The sequence below is a fragment of the Rhineura floridana genome, chromosome 3 (genome assembly GCF_030035675.1).
Source record: "Rhineura floridana isolate rRhiFlo1 chromosome 3, rRhiFlo1.hap2, whole genome shotgun sequence".
NCBI classification, from domain to species: Eukaryota; Metazoa; Chordata; class Lepidosauria; order Squamata; family Rhineuridae; genus Rhineura; species Rhineura floridana.
In genome coordinates, this window is record NC_084482.1 from 205861656 (window position 1) to 205877527 (window position 15872).

A 15872-nucleotide genomic window follows, 5' to 3' on the forward strand; every position below is an offset into this window, starting at 1 on the left:
CATGTGATTTATGGCTTGGCTTCCTTACTACATTTTTCTGAGGACTGTTACTGGGCCCTATTAGAGCCGATCTCTCTGGTCCCGCTACTGTGCATAAGCCTTCATCAGTCGTTACCACCAAGTTTACATCTCACTCCCCTTTAGGATTCAGTTTAAAGCCCTCCTGATGAACTTCTCCATGCTGTGGCCAAACACATTCTTCCCAGTCCTTGTGAGATGCAACCCATCACTTGCCAGCAGTCCATCTTCCAGGAACCATAGCCCATGGTCCCAGAATCCAAATCTCTCACATCTGCACCACCTTCGTAGCCATTCATTCACCCGGAGTATTTTTCTTTCCCTTTCTACTCCTCTTCTAAGTACTGGAAGGATGGATGAAAAAACTATCTGGGCCCCAAAGTCCTTGCGTTTCCTTCCCAGAGCTTCAAAGTCTGATGTGATTTCTTCATAGCTCTGTTTGGCAGTATCATTTGTTCCTACGTGGATGAGGAGAAAGGGATACCTGCTGGTGGGCTTGATGAGTGATGGCAACCTTTCCATCACATCTCTAATCCGTCCTCCTGGTAGACAGCATACCTGGCGAGTCCACGGATCTTCTTGGCATACTTGGGTTTCGATCCCTCGCAGTAAGGAGTCTTCCACTACTAGTACTGTTCTCATCTTGTTGTGGGGCGTGGTTTCATTGTCCCTGCTTGATTGAGATTCAGCCTCTTGCTCGTTGTCGCACGGGGTCTCCTGTAATTCTTCCACCACAGGCTGTTCTCTAGTCTCATCCTCGAGTGGTTGAAAGCGGTTCCATAGCTCCACTGGTGAAGGGTGTCTTCTAGCTCTTCTGCTCCTAACTGTCACCCTTTCCCACGGAGTTTCCTCCACTTCGTTATTCCTCTCCAAAGCAGTCTCCTCTTCTGCTACGACATGCTGTTGCTCCTCCACCTCCACGTCTCTTTGCTGCTGTTGTTCCAGCGTTCTGTCTAAGAACTCTTCATCTTCTCTTATAGTCTTCAGTGTAGCCATCCGCCATTCCAGGCCTCTCACCTTCTTTCAACAGTGCCACGAGCTTGCACTTGTTGCACGTGTACGCCATGTTGTTCTCAGGCAAGAAAACAAACATGGCACACACCTTGCAGGTCACAACCACTGGAGAATCCTTCCTGTTCATACTCTCATCTACCTTTTGTTTCTTTCTAACTACTTGTTTTAGAGTGTGTTAGAGTGGCCTATGCTTTGTCCTGTCCTACTTCAGGGTAAACTTGAGAGTCCCACTGGAGTAATTTGTTTGGTTTGTTGTTGTTTTTAGGGACCTCCTCCTTGACCTCCCCTGTCGAGCTCCTTTGTCAAACTCCTATTTTCCCTCCCTGCTCGCTCGCTCTCTGAAAGCTGGGTTGCTTTTATGTCCTCACCTGTAGATCAACTGAGACAGCTCCCTCTGCTCTGCTCTGTTAGGAGTCAGGAAGCAGACTGAGAGTCCCAGCACACACAGCTGCTGCTTGTTGCTCTCAGCAGTTCTCAGGCCACATCCTTCATCCAATAGCCAATAGAGCACCTGCTTTGCACGCAGAAGGCCCCAGGTTCAATCCCCGTCATCTCCAGGTAGGCATGGGAAAGCCTCCCTGCCTGAAATGCCGGAGAGCAGCTGCCAATCAGTGTAGACAGTATTGAGCTAAATGTACCAGTGGTCTGACTCAGGATAAGTCAGCTTCTTATGTTCCTCTCCTGGTTACATTTACTGAGAAATGAACCCATGGTGGGATTTAATATAGCTCACAAGAGCAACATTGAGGTTCCTCGGATCGCCCTGGGCTCTAACATTATGAGAGAGAAACTTCTCCATTGGCATAGTGGTAAATTTTGAAGAGCAAGAACTCATAACAACAGCCTCCATAGCAAAGGGCCCAGTTCATTAGGATCAGCATGACTACAATCTGATGCATCATTTCCTGGGCATAAGCAGTGGATGGCACATGTCAGCGGCAGTTACTTTTGACTGCAGAGGTTCAACTTGTAAATCGCACAGAGCTTTAAGAAAAGGTCTTCAGCCAGGTGAAGTGCCAACTTTAGCTTTTAGTTAGAAATGCAAAAAAAAAAATATTGCAAGGAAGTGCTACCTTATAAATTGGAGAGAGTGAAGATGGAACCCCACAAAAGGAAAGGAAAGGAGTGTCCAGCCTCTGATTGACAAGTTCAATGTGAAAGAAGACTGGGAGAGGATGTTACAGGAGATGGGCAAAAATACTTTTGAGAGGCATGTGTGGGTCGAAAGGGAAAAATATAAAAGGGACGAGGAAATTCTGCCTAAAGCAGTAGTTGCCAACCTTTATGAGTACAAGACCCCCTTTGTAAGCTCAAAAGATTTTGAGACCCCCCCAATTGTAATTTTAGTCTCTGTTAATTGAAAAAATGGTGTGTGGTAAAATCACATCTCCAAATATCCCGTTCCATAAAGCTCCCTGCGGACAGAGAGGTGTTGCTTTCTTTTCTTAATGCAAAGGTCCAATCAAATTGGCATACCGTCCCCCCCCCCCAGTCTGAAGATGTACAGTCCTGTCTCCCAACACCAGTGGTTACAGTGTTGGACTAAAATCCAGGTTCAAATCCCCACCCAGCCATGAAGCCCACTGGATGACCTTGGGCCAGACACAGACTCTCAGCCTGACCTTTCTCATAGTGTTGGTGTAAGAATAAAATGGAAAGGGGGGGAACCATGTGCACCGCCTTGAGCAACGTGGAGGAAAGGAGGGGTATAAATGCAATAATAATTAAATAAATAAATACATTTCAGCTGCAGTATGTGGACCTCAGCCTCTGCTGAGCTTTAAAAAAATAACAATAATAATAATAATAATAATAATAAAGACGCAGCAATGTGGTCATGGTGGGGATGCTAGATTGTAAAGACAAAAGGGTGCATAGGTTGAGGAGGGGGGTTAGTGCTTTCAGGCCTTGGAATGATCAGAATTGATAACTTAGGTACGGTGCACTTGAGGAATGAGAGTGGAGCAGAAGACAGATTGGCACATGCACACACAGAAATGCACCCGACCCTCCTGCAAGTATCTGCAGTGCATGCATTTGGGCAACTGCTGCAGCATCTTGGAGTGAGAGGTTGAGGGGGCAGAATGTAGGTGGAAGAAAGAGGGGACACTGACACACACAGTGCTGGGGGGCGAGCAAGTCCTGAGCATCCTCATTGCTCCTTGGCTTCGTCTGGACCAAAGGCGAGATCTGGGCAGCCTCGCAAATAAGAATAATTTTTAAAAGGAGGTGGCAGCAAAGCAGGGGTCAAGAAAGGCCGGCCGGCCGGCTGCCAGTAAGGAAGGAGGAAAGCAGCCTCTCCTTGCGGCCTTGCTTCTTTTTGCTTCAAGAAAAGCCCTCTCCTCTCGTTCTGAGCAAGAGCAGCAGCAGCAGCAGCAGTGTGAGGAGACGGGAGTTGGGATAGTAATCCCCTCTTCTTCCTGGTAGCACCTCCCTCAGCCTCCTTTGGCATCTGCCATGTGTGGTATAGGCAGATGCCTGCCCTGGGTGCGCCTGAAAGATGCTCTGGTGCTTCAGCAAAATCCTCCTGTCTTGTTTGGAACAAGGGGGAGGTGTCATCTGCAGTGGTGAGCAGACAGCGTCTAGGTAGTGAAGACTTTAAAAAATCAAGGAATAATTCATTTCTTTACTGTTTGTGGCCCCCTCTGGATTACTTTGCAGCCCCCCTGGTGGTCACGGCTCCCAGGTTGGGAACCACAGGCCTAAAGTGAGGAGGCTGTCACAATACCTCCAAAGCAAACATCTGCATTTAGCTCGAGAAAAGCTCAGTTGTGGAACTTCCTTGCCAAGGAAACTGCTGTGGCAAAGAATTTATCCATTTTGCGACTGGTAGGCCTCAGTAATTTTCAGCCATTTCAAGCAGGACCCCCTGTTCCATGCTGCTCCATGCCAAACGTGAAAGCCTCATTATTGCCTCATTTGATTGCCAGAGCAAGGAACGTTGTCAATTACCCTGGTGCTCCAATGGATGATGCCATCATTCCTGCTCTGAAAAAGTCCCAGAGTTGTGCACCCCTACATGCCCGCTCCACCCCAACTCTTTATATGATTTTACATTTACCCAATTAAGTGATATAAAGGCTAAATAAAAATCAAATATTCATGGTGAAGGGCGATAGCTCAGTGGCAGTGCACCTGTTTTGCATGCAGAAGATCCCAGGTTCATTCCTGACGTCCCCAGGTAGGGCTGGGAATGTCCTGTGCCTGAAATCCTGGAGAGCTGCTATCAGTCAGTGTTGACAATACTGAGCCAGATAGATCAATGGGTCTGACGGTAGAAGGCAGCTTCCTACACTAATCTGGGTTCATTTTACACCCTGGTACATAAAGCTGAACCAGTGACAAAGACAGCACACCCAAAATTGCAACTGAAACAAACGTTTTATTGATATACAATGCTCAACACAGGATTAGTAGGAAGTGGGGGGAATCATTGGTCCATGATACAGGAACAGTAAAGCATGAATCCAGACAGTTCAATGCAACAAAGACAGAATAATACAGAACTGAGGAAATAAAACCAATGATCACATACAGAAAGAAATCGTTAAAACAGTGGCATAACAATGGATCGACTCATCCAGCTGAAGCAACTCATCAAAGCAGCCTGAATGAGAATCCTTAAAGCTGCCCCTCCATACCAAAAAATTCCCTCCAGCCCATCTAGTTGAAAACATCCTAAATCAGTGTGGCCTAGTGGTTAGTGTTGGACTAGGATTCAAATCCCCCATTCAGCCATGACGCTCGCTGGGTGACCTTAGGCCAATGCCGGTCTCTCAGCCTAACCCACCTCATATGGTTGTTGTGAGGATAAAATGGAGAAGATGGAGAACCCTGTCTGTGTGACACCTTGAACTCCTTGGAGAAAAGGCAAGATACAAATGTAATAATAATTTTCCTAGCTGTTCCACACTGCCCACCATTCCAGAATAGAGTTCAGAGCAATGGGTCCCTGGATTCCCGCAACAGAGCTAAAACAGGGAGGGAGGGAGGAGCTAGCAAAACAATGGGAAAGGCAAATAGAGAAGCAAATCCTTGGACAACTTGGTTGATACTGGAGAGAAAAGCTGTAGCTTCATTCTCAATCTTTCAGCCTCCATTTTAAATCTTTCAGCCTCCAAGACTCGCTGCTTCTTTCTCCTCAGACTCCATTCTCAATCTCACCATCTCAATCTCTCGATCCTTATCTTTTTCCTCACGTTCCCATCTTAACTTCTCTCTTAAATACTCCACATAGGCAGGATTACTTGAGCACCCTTCTGAGGTCTCTTCTCTTACAGGCTCTTGGGTTTGGACCAATGTATGTCAACCTTTGCAGTACTCCACTGCCCACACACCTCTTTCCATTTGGCGACTGCCAGATGGCCGCCCAGTGGCTCCCAGGTCTATGATCCGACATATTCCCCAAGTGGCGCATGAGTAGGCCACATGGGGAAAGGAGGGATAGCAACACAAGTAATGAAACATTGGTATGCGCCTGGGATCCATCTGGAAGCAGCACATGTATGTACACAGTGCAGGGTTTGCGCCCAGTTTGGAAATAAACCGAGACGAAAAATGAGTGCACTCCCGTGGGTTGATGGCCCATTTGAAAATGTGCAAATTGATTATATAGAAATGTCTCCTCCATGCCAAGGGTACAAATACTACCTGACAGTAGTTGATGTATTCTCAGGCTGGATTGAATGTTTCCCCACAAAACGTGCCACTGCCAAGGCCTTTTCCGGGAAGTAGTACTACGTTTTGGCATACCCTTAACAATTGAGGCACACATTTTAAAGGTGAAGTAATGCAGAAGCTTTGCAAGGTGTTGCATAAAAACCAGAGGTTTCATACCCCCTACCATCCTCAGAGCTGTGGTCATATGGAACGCCGGAACGGTCTGGTGAAGGAAAAGCTTCACAAGATATGCCTAGACTTTGGCCCCACTTGGGTGGAAGCCCTGCCTTTGGCATTAATGCATTTGCAGAACACACCTAATAAGAAACATGGTTTCACACCTTTTGAAATTTTGTTTGGGTACCCACTGAGGTTGGGTATGGTACCAGCTGGAACTTGGAAAGTCAGTCCAAGTACATTGTCTGAATTGAATACCCAGGTAATTAATTATGTTTTACAGTTGTCACGTGTGGCAAAATCTCTTCATACACAGGTTAAAGAGGCTCAGCCCCTCTCCATGGATGTTCCTTGTCATGAACTAAAAGAGCGAGATTATGTGTGGGTAGCAGTATTTCGTAAAGGTAACACCTTAACACCAACCTGGGAAGGGCCTTTTCAAGTCCTTTTGGTTACCAATACAGCTGTTAAGGTAAAGGAGAAGGAGGCCTGGCTTCATGCATCACATATGAAAAAGGCAGCACATCGGACTCCCCCCGAACCATGGGACCCTGATGTTTTGTTTCCTCTAAAGGAGGTACCTTTACAGGACCTAGCAAAGCTGGCTGAAGACTATCCTGAGAAAGAACGCAAGAAGGCGGTGGAGATATGTGAGTTTACTAAATTGCAAGCCTCTGATTCCTCCACATATTCTGCAGATTGTTTTCCAGATGAAACAGATGCCGAAATTGCAGAACAACTGAGGAAGGCTTCTCAACAGAGGAAAGCATTGACCCTGGTTTGATTTCCCAGGTAAGGGCAACAGGAGTGTTCCCTGATCCCTTTGGACAAGCCCTAGAGGATTTGACAGACTCCTGCCCTGATGATCTGGAACCAGGCCTGGCGGCTTTCCAACAACAATATAATCAAGAACGTGCCTTGGAAGATCTCCTCACAAGCTCCCATAACGAGTTTCGAGACCGCTATCATTTACGCTCACGCCAGCAGAAGAAGAAACCTAACAAAAGTCACTCGGGGGAAGGAGGGCAGTGAAACGTTTGTGCGTTTTGTCTTCTTCCTTTTCTTCATGGATGAGATTTCCCGAGAGGACGCCACAGTAGTGATAAGACTTTTTGTTTCTAAATACTTACTGCCATTTTTTATTATTTGGATGTACTGTGACTTACCTCATTTCTAATAGTATATCACTTAGTTTGATGTTTGCTTTACAGACTTTGCTACTAGTATTTGATAGTTCTTACCAGTGTCAAACACCCAAGACAGCATCAAGACGAGGAGGAGAATTGTGTCGCCATTACTTCTACGAGTACTGCTGGGTCAAATATGATGTTGACCATTTGGAGAGAATAAGACTGTTTCCCCGGTCAGCTACATATACTGCATATTCTGATCTAAAAGTGCGAGAGTTCATTAACTTTGTTACTCAAAAAGAACCAAAAGGGACTTGGTACTGGGATACGGACTTGAGTGTATCAGACACCTTGGTGGAAGTAGGAAGTGAAAATTTGTTAAAAGAAGCATTTGTAAAGAATCCCACTGTCGTACAAATAGTAGGTTGTAATTGTTGGACTGCATTATGGGGGTAAATGTGAATCAAGGGGGTAAATGTGAATCAAGCCAGAAATGTTGTCTGGGTCATGGTTCTGTTATACTTGTCAGTTTCACACCAAGCATGCATTTGCCCACAATGGTCCCCACATGGGGAACGGTCACCTATTCAAACATGGATATACTAATAAGTATAACAAAGATCCGACAGTATGATCCCAACTCGGAGTGTGAACACAAAGAAGCTGTAGTATGGGTAGGAAATAAAGGACCATGGTGTTTTGAGCCAGAAAAAGGTGATGAAAAGAGGCTTGTTGAGGACTATAAGCAACATCTCAAAGTACTCGATGTTGCTGATAGGGAATATCAAAAGAAAACAGAAAAGTTGATAAGGCTGGAAAAATTCCTGTTGAAACAGAGAACAGATGGCAGAGAAACAGGAGAAATAAAACACCTGTTGGAAAAGGCCATTGCAACTATAGCTTATCATGGGAATTAACTGATTGCTGGATTTGTGATCACTCTGGTCGAGGAAGTGAACTCCCAGCCTTAGTGGGACTTCCAGTAGAAGAAAAGATAGCCCTCCCATATGCTAAACTACAGTTAAATAGGCCTGATGAATTGTATCTCCCAACAGTTAAGAAAGGGTTACATCATCTACTTTGCTTAGAAAATAAATGGAAGGATGAGGAAGGAGGTGTGGATCTAGGATGGTTAGATAAAGAGGAGTGTAATCATACCTGGAGCTGGGATCATGACGCAGGGAAATGGAAGGCCTCAGAGGAAAGTAATGTGAAAATGGTTACATGGGTTCAACCTGTGGAACCTTTAGAGTCAACAGAGAGACAAGAGGAAAGTATTACTGGGAGTTTGGAAGGAGTGGAATTAACAGAAAATTTGGTGTGCCAACTTAACACAGATAAATGTGTTTGCAATAATTCATTAAGACAGTTTCCCTGAAGTCATTTAAATGTTGTTTCAAATGCAGACTGCCAAGGTCTACAGCTGAGAGGGAAACTGAGGACAGAGGAAATAAAACTTGTGAACCTTTGCATATCAGTTTACAAGAATCACCAAGAGTGTTTGTGCTATGTGGAACAAAGGCATATAAACAAATCCCTTTTAATTGGAGTGGACAATGTGCCCTAGCATATGTGGTACCAGATGTGGAAATACATCAAAATTTAGACAGTGCACATGTCCGAAATTGCTGTCAGGAAAGCGACTAGAAAGGCCAAGCCAAGTGCGACCACAGAGATAGGAATAGCAGCAGGTAACAAGATAGGGGATGGTGAGAGAGGCATAATAAATTCGTTGTTATTTCTAAATCCAGCTTGGACGTCTGATATTTCTCGCTCCATATATGAAGCCTGCTCCACGAGCTAGAGGGAGCCCCAGCTGACAAAGCATCAAGGCCCCAGCTGACAAAGCGTCAAAGCGAGTTAAGCAGCAGAGTGAAAAGAGGGTAAGTAGCTCCCATTTATTCCATTATTGAATTGAAGTAAAACAGCTCAGAGCAATAAGGGCAGCCCAAGGTCACCCTGAGCTAGGAGCCAAATCCTGAAAGAACCTATATCTTAGGAGACAGATCCTAGGAGAAGGAAGCCTATAGAAAGCTAGTTTTCAACACCACCCTAGCAGGAAAGCTTCAGGGGACACTGTAAACAAGGCTAAATTCCAGTCGGAGAGTAGGGGATAAAGGAAACTCCACCGATACATACAGGGAGAGAGTCAGCTCAGTCCTTGCTAAAAAGGGCAGCTTCAGCCTTCCTGAAACACAACCACAAGCTCTGTTTCCCTAGGTTAAAGAAAGGTCAGGCTGTTCTAGGTGGGAAAACAACAAACACAAAAGACTTGCCTGGAAGGCGCAGCCCCTTGCTTAGATTAAAAGCAGCCAAAAGCTTAAACAGCCCCGCCCCTCGCTCAGGAAGGAAGCCTGCCTTCCTGCCTTCAAAGGAAGGAAGCCTGAGATAATCCTAAAGAGTTAAGCCCCAGCTGATAGCCATCAGCCTCAAGTAACACATCATTGGCTGGCAGCAGTAGCTGGGAGGAACCAGCCACACATATAAAGTCAGAGCACCCTAGCAAGGGAGCCTGCTCCACGAGCTAGAGGGAGCCCCAGCTGACGAAGCGTCAAGGCGAGTTAAGCAGCAGAGCAAGTTCGGCAGCAGGGCGAGGAAGCCAGGGCCCCCCACTCTGCCCGTCTGTTCCCTGACCTCAACTAAACCGCAGTCTCCAACCCATTGACGTAATAAACCTTAAACAAAACTATGCAGGTAAGAAGCCAGCAGGGGTGTGGGGGCTTTCTGGTGTTTTGCACTGCCTGCAGCATGTACGACTATCTGCCTGTTGGACAGAAGTCGTGGGTGTGCTCTCGGTGCAATGAGCTCCTGGGTCTCCGGAAACGACTTCATTTCCTTGAGGCCAAGGTGGCGGACCTGGAAAAGCTGAGAGAGGCAGAGAGGTGTGTGGAGGAGGCCTTCAGGGACGTTATAGCTGTGTCCCACTCCAACGATGATAGCTCTCCTGCTATCATGGAGAACGATGGTCTCGGGGAAAGAGAGCATCCAGCTGAGGAAGAGGGAAACAATCCCTTAGAAGGGACCCATTCCTTGGGGGATGAGCAGCTATCCTCTCGTGTCGAGGATATATTTCCAGGGGATGGAGGGATCCTTGTAGTGGGTGATTCGATCATTAGGAACATAGACAGTGGGGTGTGTGATGGGCGTGTAGACCGCAAGGTGTTTTGCCTGCCTGGTGCGAAGGTTGCGGATATCGCCCGTCCTTTAGATAGTTTGGTAGACAGTGCTGGGAAGGAGTCAGTGGTTGTGGTGCATGTTGGCACCAACAACATGGGGAAATGCAGCCGTGAGGTCCTGGAAGCAAAATTTAGGTTGCTAGGTAGGATGCTGAAAGCCAGGACCTCCAAGGTGGCTTTCTCTGAAATGCTACCAGTTCCACGCGCAGGACCAGCCAGACAGGCCCAGCTTTGCAGTCTCAATGCATGGATGAGACGATGGTGTCGGGTGGAAGGGTTTGGATTTGTTAGGCACTGGGGAACATTTTGGGACAGGCTGGGCCTGTACAAAAGGGACGGGCTCCACTTGAACCAGAATGGAACCAGACTGCTGGCACTTAAAATTAAAAAGGTAGCAGAGCAGCTTTTAAACTGACTGAGGGGGGAAACCCGACAGGAGCTGAGAAAGGTCAGGTTCGGAATAAACCTTCCCCCTGGGATAAAAACCAAAGAAATGATGAAATTTTAAAAGGGGTAGGCCTAGAAGTAGGCATTGTGAGAGCAGGGGCACAGGATATAAATTCAGAAGAGCAAAATTACCACAGGCCAAACCACAAGTGCCAAAGACACTTGAAGAGAGACACTGCTTACAAGTGCCTGTACGCTAATGCTAGGAGCCTCCGAACCAAGATGGGAGAACTGGAGTGCTTGGTCTTAGAGGAGAGCATTGATATAGTGAGCATAACGGAGACCTGGTGGAATGGAGAAAATGAGTATGTGCCTCACATGAGTAGAAGAGCAAAACTGTAGTTATGGGGTTAATCCAGCCAGGGAGAGCACCAAGGACGTTGGCAGGCAGCTGTGCCCAGCGAGGCCAGTCTTATCTACAAAAGGCTGGAGAGAAACAGAAAGAAGCTCTGTGGGGAAAGAAGTTCTTGCTAGGTGTTGTAATCGTGGAGGGAAAAGTCTTGTATGCTGTTTTGCTACTTTAATGTCCAAAGTAAAGGACTCTTAAACAAGTGCTCTGTCTGCGCTTGGATTTCTTGAACGTCTTGCTGTTCACCTGTAAAGAGCCGGACACGCAATACCACACACACCAACAAGTACTGGACTGTACTTCAGATGTCAGTCATACTGAGCAAATGACCGTTGTTATTCATTTTGTGTCATATCAAGAAGATTCGGTGCTTGTTGAAGAACATTTTCTTGGTTTCTTGCCAATAAATAATTCAACTGGTGAGGGTTTATGTGGTACAGTTGTCAACAAATTGAACTCATGGAATCTTAATATTGATGACATAAGGGGCCAGGGGTACGACAATGGTGCTAACATGAGAGGGAAGAACAACAGGCTGCAGCAGCACATTTTAAACAGGAATCCTCATGCTTTTTATGTACCATGCGCAGCTCACAGCCTAAATTTAGTATTGAATGACACTGCCAGAGTAAACCCTGAAACAGTAAGTTTCTTTGGAACGGTTCAAGAAATGTATAAGTTTTTCTCTGCATCAGTGAAGCATTGGGGAGTTCTTAAGAAGCATATTTCTTCCTTGACATTAAAACCTATTGTGGAAACTCGATGGGAAAGCCACACTGATGCTTTGCAACCTCTCAGGCACCAAACTGGGGGAATATATGACTCTTTATATGACATATTTAGCGATGAAAATTACAATAAAGAAACGCGATATGAAGCACAGATTTTGTGCACCAAACTGACAGATTTTCAATTTTTGTGCTCCCTTATCCTGTGGCATGATTTATTAAATCATATTAATCCTGTCAGTAAGATTCTACAAAATGCCAATGAAAATATTGCTGTTGCTTTGACGGCCATCAAACATTTAAAATCATTTGTTTTCAAGTACCACACTAATTCTAGCTTTGAGTTATTGCTTCAAACTGCTAGACAACTTTGCCAAGATCTGGAAGGAGAACCTGAGTTCAAAACAACTGCTCAACTTCATCGAAGAAAAAAGAGTACGCAATTCCAGTATGAACGTGCAGATGAATCGCTAAAATCACCAAAAGATAAATTTCGAGTGAATTTTTTCTATACAGTTCTGGATATTGTGATGGCTTCACTCAATGAACGATTTGAGCAGTTAGAACTGTATAACAACAGGTTGAGTTTTTGTATCATATAAATCAACTTACGGATATAAATAAAGAAGAACTTCAACAGAATTGCAGTGATTTGCAAATCCATCTGTCGGATGGTGACAAAAGAGACATAAATGGAACTGAATTATTCGATGAACTCGCCGCCTTTAAAGATCTGTTTAAATCTGAATTGTGTCAATTTCGTAATCCTTATGAAACTCTAAAATTTATTCAGACCAATCATCTGTCATTCCCGAATATGAGTATTGCACTTAGAATTTTACTGACACTTCCAGTGAGCGTGGCAAGTGGTGAGAGATCTTTTTCTAGATTAAAAATAATTAAAAATTATTTACGGTCAAGTATTTCACAAGATAGACTTGTAAACCTTGCTATGATTGCAAATGAGAATGATGTGTGTTCTCAATTAAACATTAGTGAACTAATTCATAAGTTCGCAAACATGAAAGCACGTAAGGCTAAATTCGTGTAACTAGAAGCTAAAATGATTAAATAACATTTTCCTACTCCATAAGTATTTTCTTATTTGTCCTTATTTGCCTTGTTACATTTTTTATAACATTTGAATTGAAAAATGAACAAAAAAATTTATAAAAGGTAAGGGTGCCGATTTATAATTTGCAGGGGGGCACCAAACATGCCAGCCCCAGCCCTGGGTATAACACAAAATACCACAGTTTTGTGAGGGCCCTATTCCCTGGATTGGGAATAGCACATATAGAGATGGCCCTGGTGAATATCTCCACCCAAATAGATGTAAGTTTTAATTTAGTAACAGATTCTATTCAGAACTTACAAAAGGAGGTGGAATCTTTATCACAAATGGTGGTACAGAACCGTATGGCATTGGACATATTAACTATGCAGCAGGGTGGGGTCTGTACACTTATAAACACTTCATGTTGTTCATAAATCAAAGTGGGCAAATAAAAAAGGACATAGTAAAATTTTATTAAAGTGTTTCATGCAGTGGCTCAGGCCAGGGAAAACTGGCTGGGGGACTGGTCTTTCGGATTAGGTTCATGGTTCTCTGCTTTAATACAGAAGATAGTCACTGCAATGGTGTTCCTAGCAGCACTGATATTGGGAATTTATCTAGGGTTTAAATGCTGTGTATGTATTACACATCGTTTTGACGATGAAATGAAAAATCCACAAAAGAGACAGGTGATGTTAAATACTCTGAAAGTAATAGAGAAAAGATATTTGTGAGCCATTTTGTAGGTTCAAAGGAGGGAAATGTGGCGGAAATTATTGATTCAGGCCAGGGCTGTGGAGTCAGAGTCATGGAGTCGGAAGCAATTTTGGGTGGAGTCGGAGTCGGTAGAAATGTACAGACTCTGACTTCAAAATAAATGTAGATTGACAATTTTTTTAAAATATAAATTCAAAATGTCAAATAAGCTTCCCATGAAGTCAGCTGTAGTTGAGCATTTCACCATAACTCAAGATGGAAAACATTTTGTGTGTCAGTGTATGACCCAGGACCCAGATGAAGACAAATGCTGTGATGCCAAGATCAGCGCATATTCAGGCAGCGATAAAAACGCTCATACGAGAGCTTCCAATTTAAAAAGACATTTACAGCCCTTTCCAGGGCTGTGGAGTTGGAAGCAATTTTGGGTGGAGTCGGAGTGGGACAGTAGAAAAATAGAGAAGTCGGAGTCAGACTCTTGGCGTACCGACTCCACAGCCCTGGTTCAGGCTTCTTTGAGATCTCCAAAATGGCTGGGCCTGAACATTGGTCTCGGGGTTGTGCTGATGCAGGAAAGGAAAGGCATCAAGCATCCTATTGCCTACCTGAGCTGTAAGCTGACAGCGAGGGAACAAAACTACTCGTCAGTGCAGAAGGAGTGTTTGGCGGTTGTGTGGGGCCTGAGCAAGCTGCGTCCCTAAATGTGGGGAAGAAAGTTCACCGTGATCACAGATCATCATGCGCTGATGTGGCTGGACACCATGAAGAACAACAACACCATACTTCAGATATGGTTGTGGGCGCTGCAAGAGTATCAAGTGACTTTCGCATAACACGTCGTATTATTCCTGGGTACAGGAAATAATACTATGCTTTTATTAAAGGAGGGGGGAGGGTGAAGAGGAGGGGGTGGCACGGAGAGGCCCTAGGGTGGTCACCTAGGAGGCCTGCAGCTTTCAAGAAAGGCCCACCCTGGAACAGCCTTGCTGGGTGGGCCGCCGCCACCACGTTCGGCTGTTTGGTTGCGGGGAGGCTGGTGCAAACAGCTGCACAGCAAGTGGCAGAAGACAAGTTTGTGTTTGACTTGCCTCACTATGAAAGCATCAACCACATGGTGGTCTTCATGCTGGGGACCATTCATTTTCCAGAGGGAATGGGTGGATCTGTCTACTTCTGCTATCCCGACGAGAATAGGGTGGCAGTGTGGCAGCTCCTGGGTTTTGTAACAAATGAAAAACCAAGTGCCATCTTCAAAATTCCCAGTCTAAAATCTGGAAAAGGCAGCCATCATCTGTTTGGAGTTATGAATATTCCCCCAATGCCATCTGTACCCCAGATTGGGATTTCTGTGGAGCTGCTAGAACTCCTGTAGCAAGTGCCACTATATCATCAGTCAATTCGTTCACAGAGTTCACTCAAAAGATGCTAGACAATTTTTATAACTTCGCTTCATCCTTTGCTGTCACTCAGGCCCAAATGACACCCAACCCATCTGAAGCTTTCATTCCTGCAAATGTAGTTTTGAAATGGTACGGGAATTTCCAAAGACGATTAAGTCAGAATCCTTTCTTTTGGAAAACATAATCTCAAGCAAAGTTCTTTGCGTGCTAGCAAATGGTCACGACTCAAAGATACAGGGGGGTTGTGGCCTGCAAGTGCAGGAGGAGACTAAGGCGCAGTCTCAAGGTAATATTGTTAACAGGGAGTGTCTGGTGGTGCTGCCTAGCAATGGGAACTTGGGAGATCTTTGCTAGAGCTGATGAGAGAACCGTTAAGAGACCAGGACCATGTGGTGGGACCGTGACAAGGTGGTGACCACAGGAAGGGATCCTGACAAGTGGTGGCAGGAGGTGGGATCCTGACAAGTGGTGACAGTTGCGGTGGGATACGAACAAGAAAGAGTTCCTAGAAAGTGGTGTGATTGTGAAGGGAATAACTAATAAAGATAACTTGTGAGTGTGTGGTAAAGTGTGTGAGCTCTGAGAAACATGGCTGGGTTCTTAAAAATGAAGAGAGAAGAGCTGGTGGAGAAATGTATAGCTTTTCATTCACCTCATGAGGGTGTTGTGGAAATTATTGGTTCAGGCTTCTCTGAGCTCTCCAAAACGGCTAGGCCTCAACATTGTTATGCATATTGCTGAAACTGCGCTTATAAGGCTGTGAAAGGAAGTAGGGCAAGAGTTATAAGCATGTGCGAAGTGTTTGCTAACAAGGCCACATATTATCAAGGGAGGGATAAAGGAAATAAGGAGGGGGAATTGGAGTAGGGAAGGAACGGAAGAGTTATCTTCAGTACCGCCCCTAGGCACTGGGAAGCGGGGCAGTTGCCCCCGGCCCCACGCTTTGGGGCCCCCGCGCTTGGCGATCTGCACATATAGAGTGAGAAGCCAAAAGTTACGT

General features: G+C 45.2%; 1 protein-coding gene, 1 long non-coding RNA gene and 1 pseudogene across 5 annotated transcripts in view; 2 read left to right on the forward strand and 1 right to left on the reverse strand.

Moving 5' to 3' along the window:
* Positions 1-15872, reverse strand: part of LOC133381284 (zinc finger protein 397-like) — a 79995-nt gene that overhangs the window by 14644 nt on the left and 49479 nt on the right. The window lies entirely within an intron of this gene.
* Positions 8766-15872, forward strand: part of LOC133381333 (uncharacterized) — a 32442-nt gene continuing 25335 nt past the window's right edge. Inside the window, exon 1 of the long non-coding RNA XR_009761661.1 lies at positions 8766-8881. This is a non-coding gene — a long non-coding RNA (uncharacterized LOC133381333). The remainder of the gene's footprint in view (positions 8882-15872) is intronic.
* Positions 14453-15103, forward strand: LOC133381331 (protein Hikeshi-like; annotated as a pseudogene).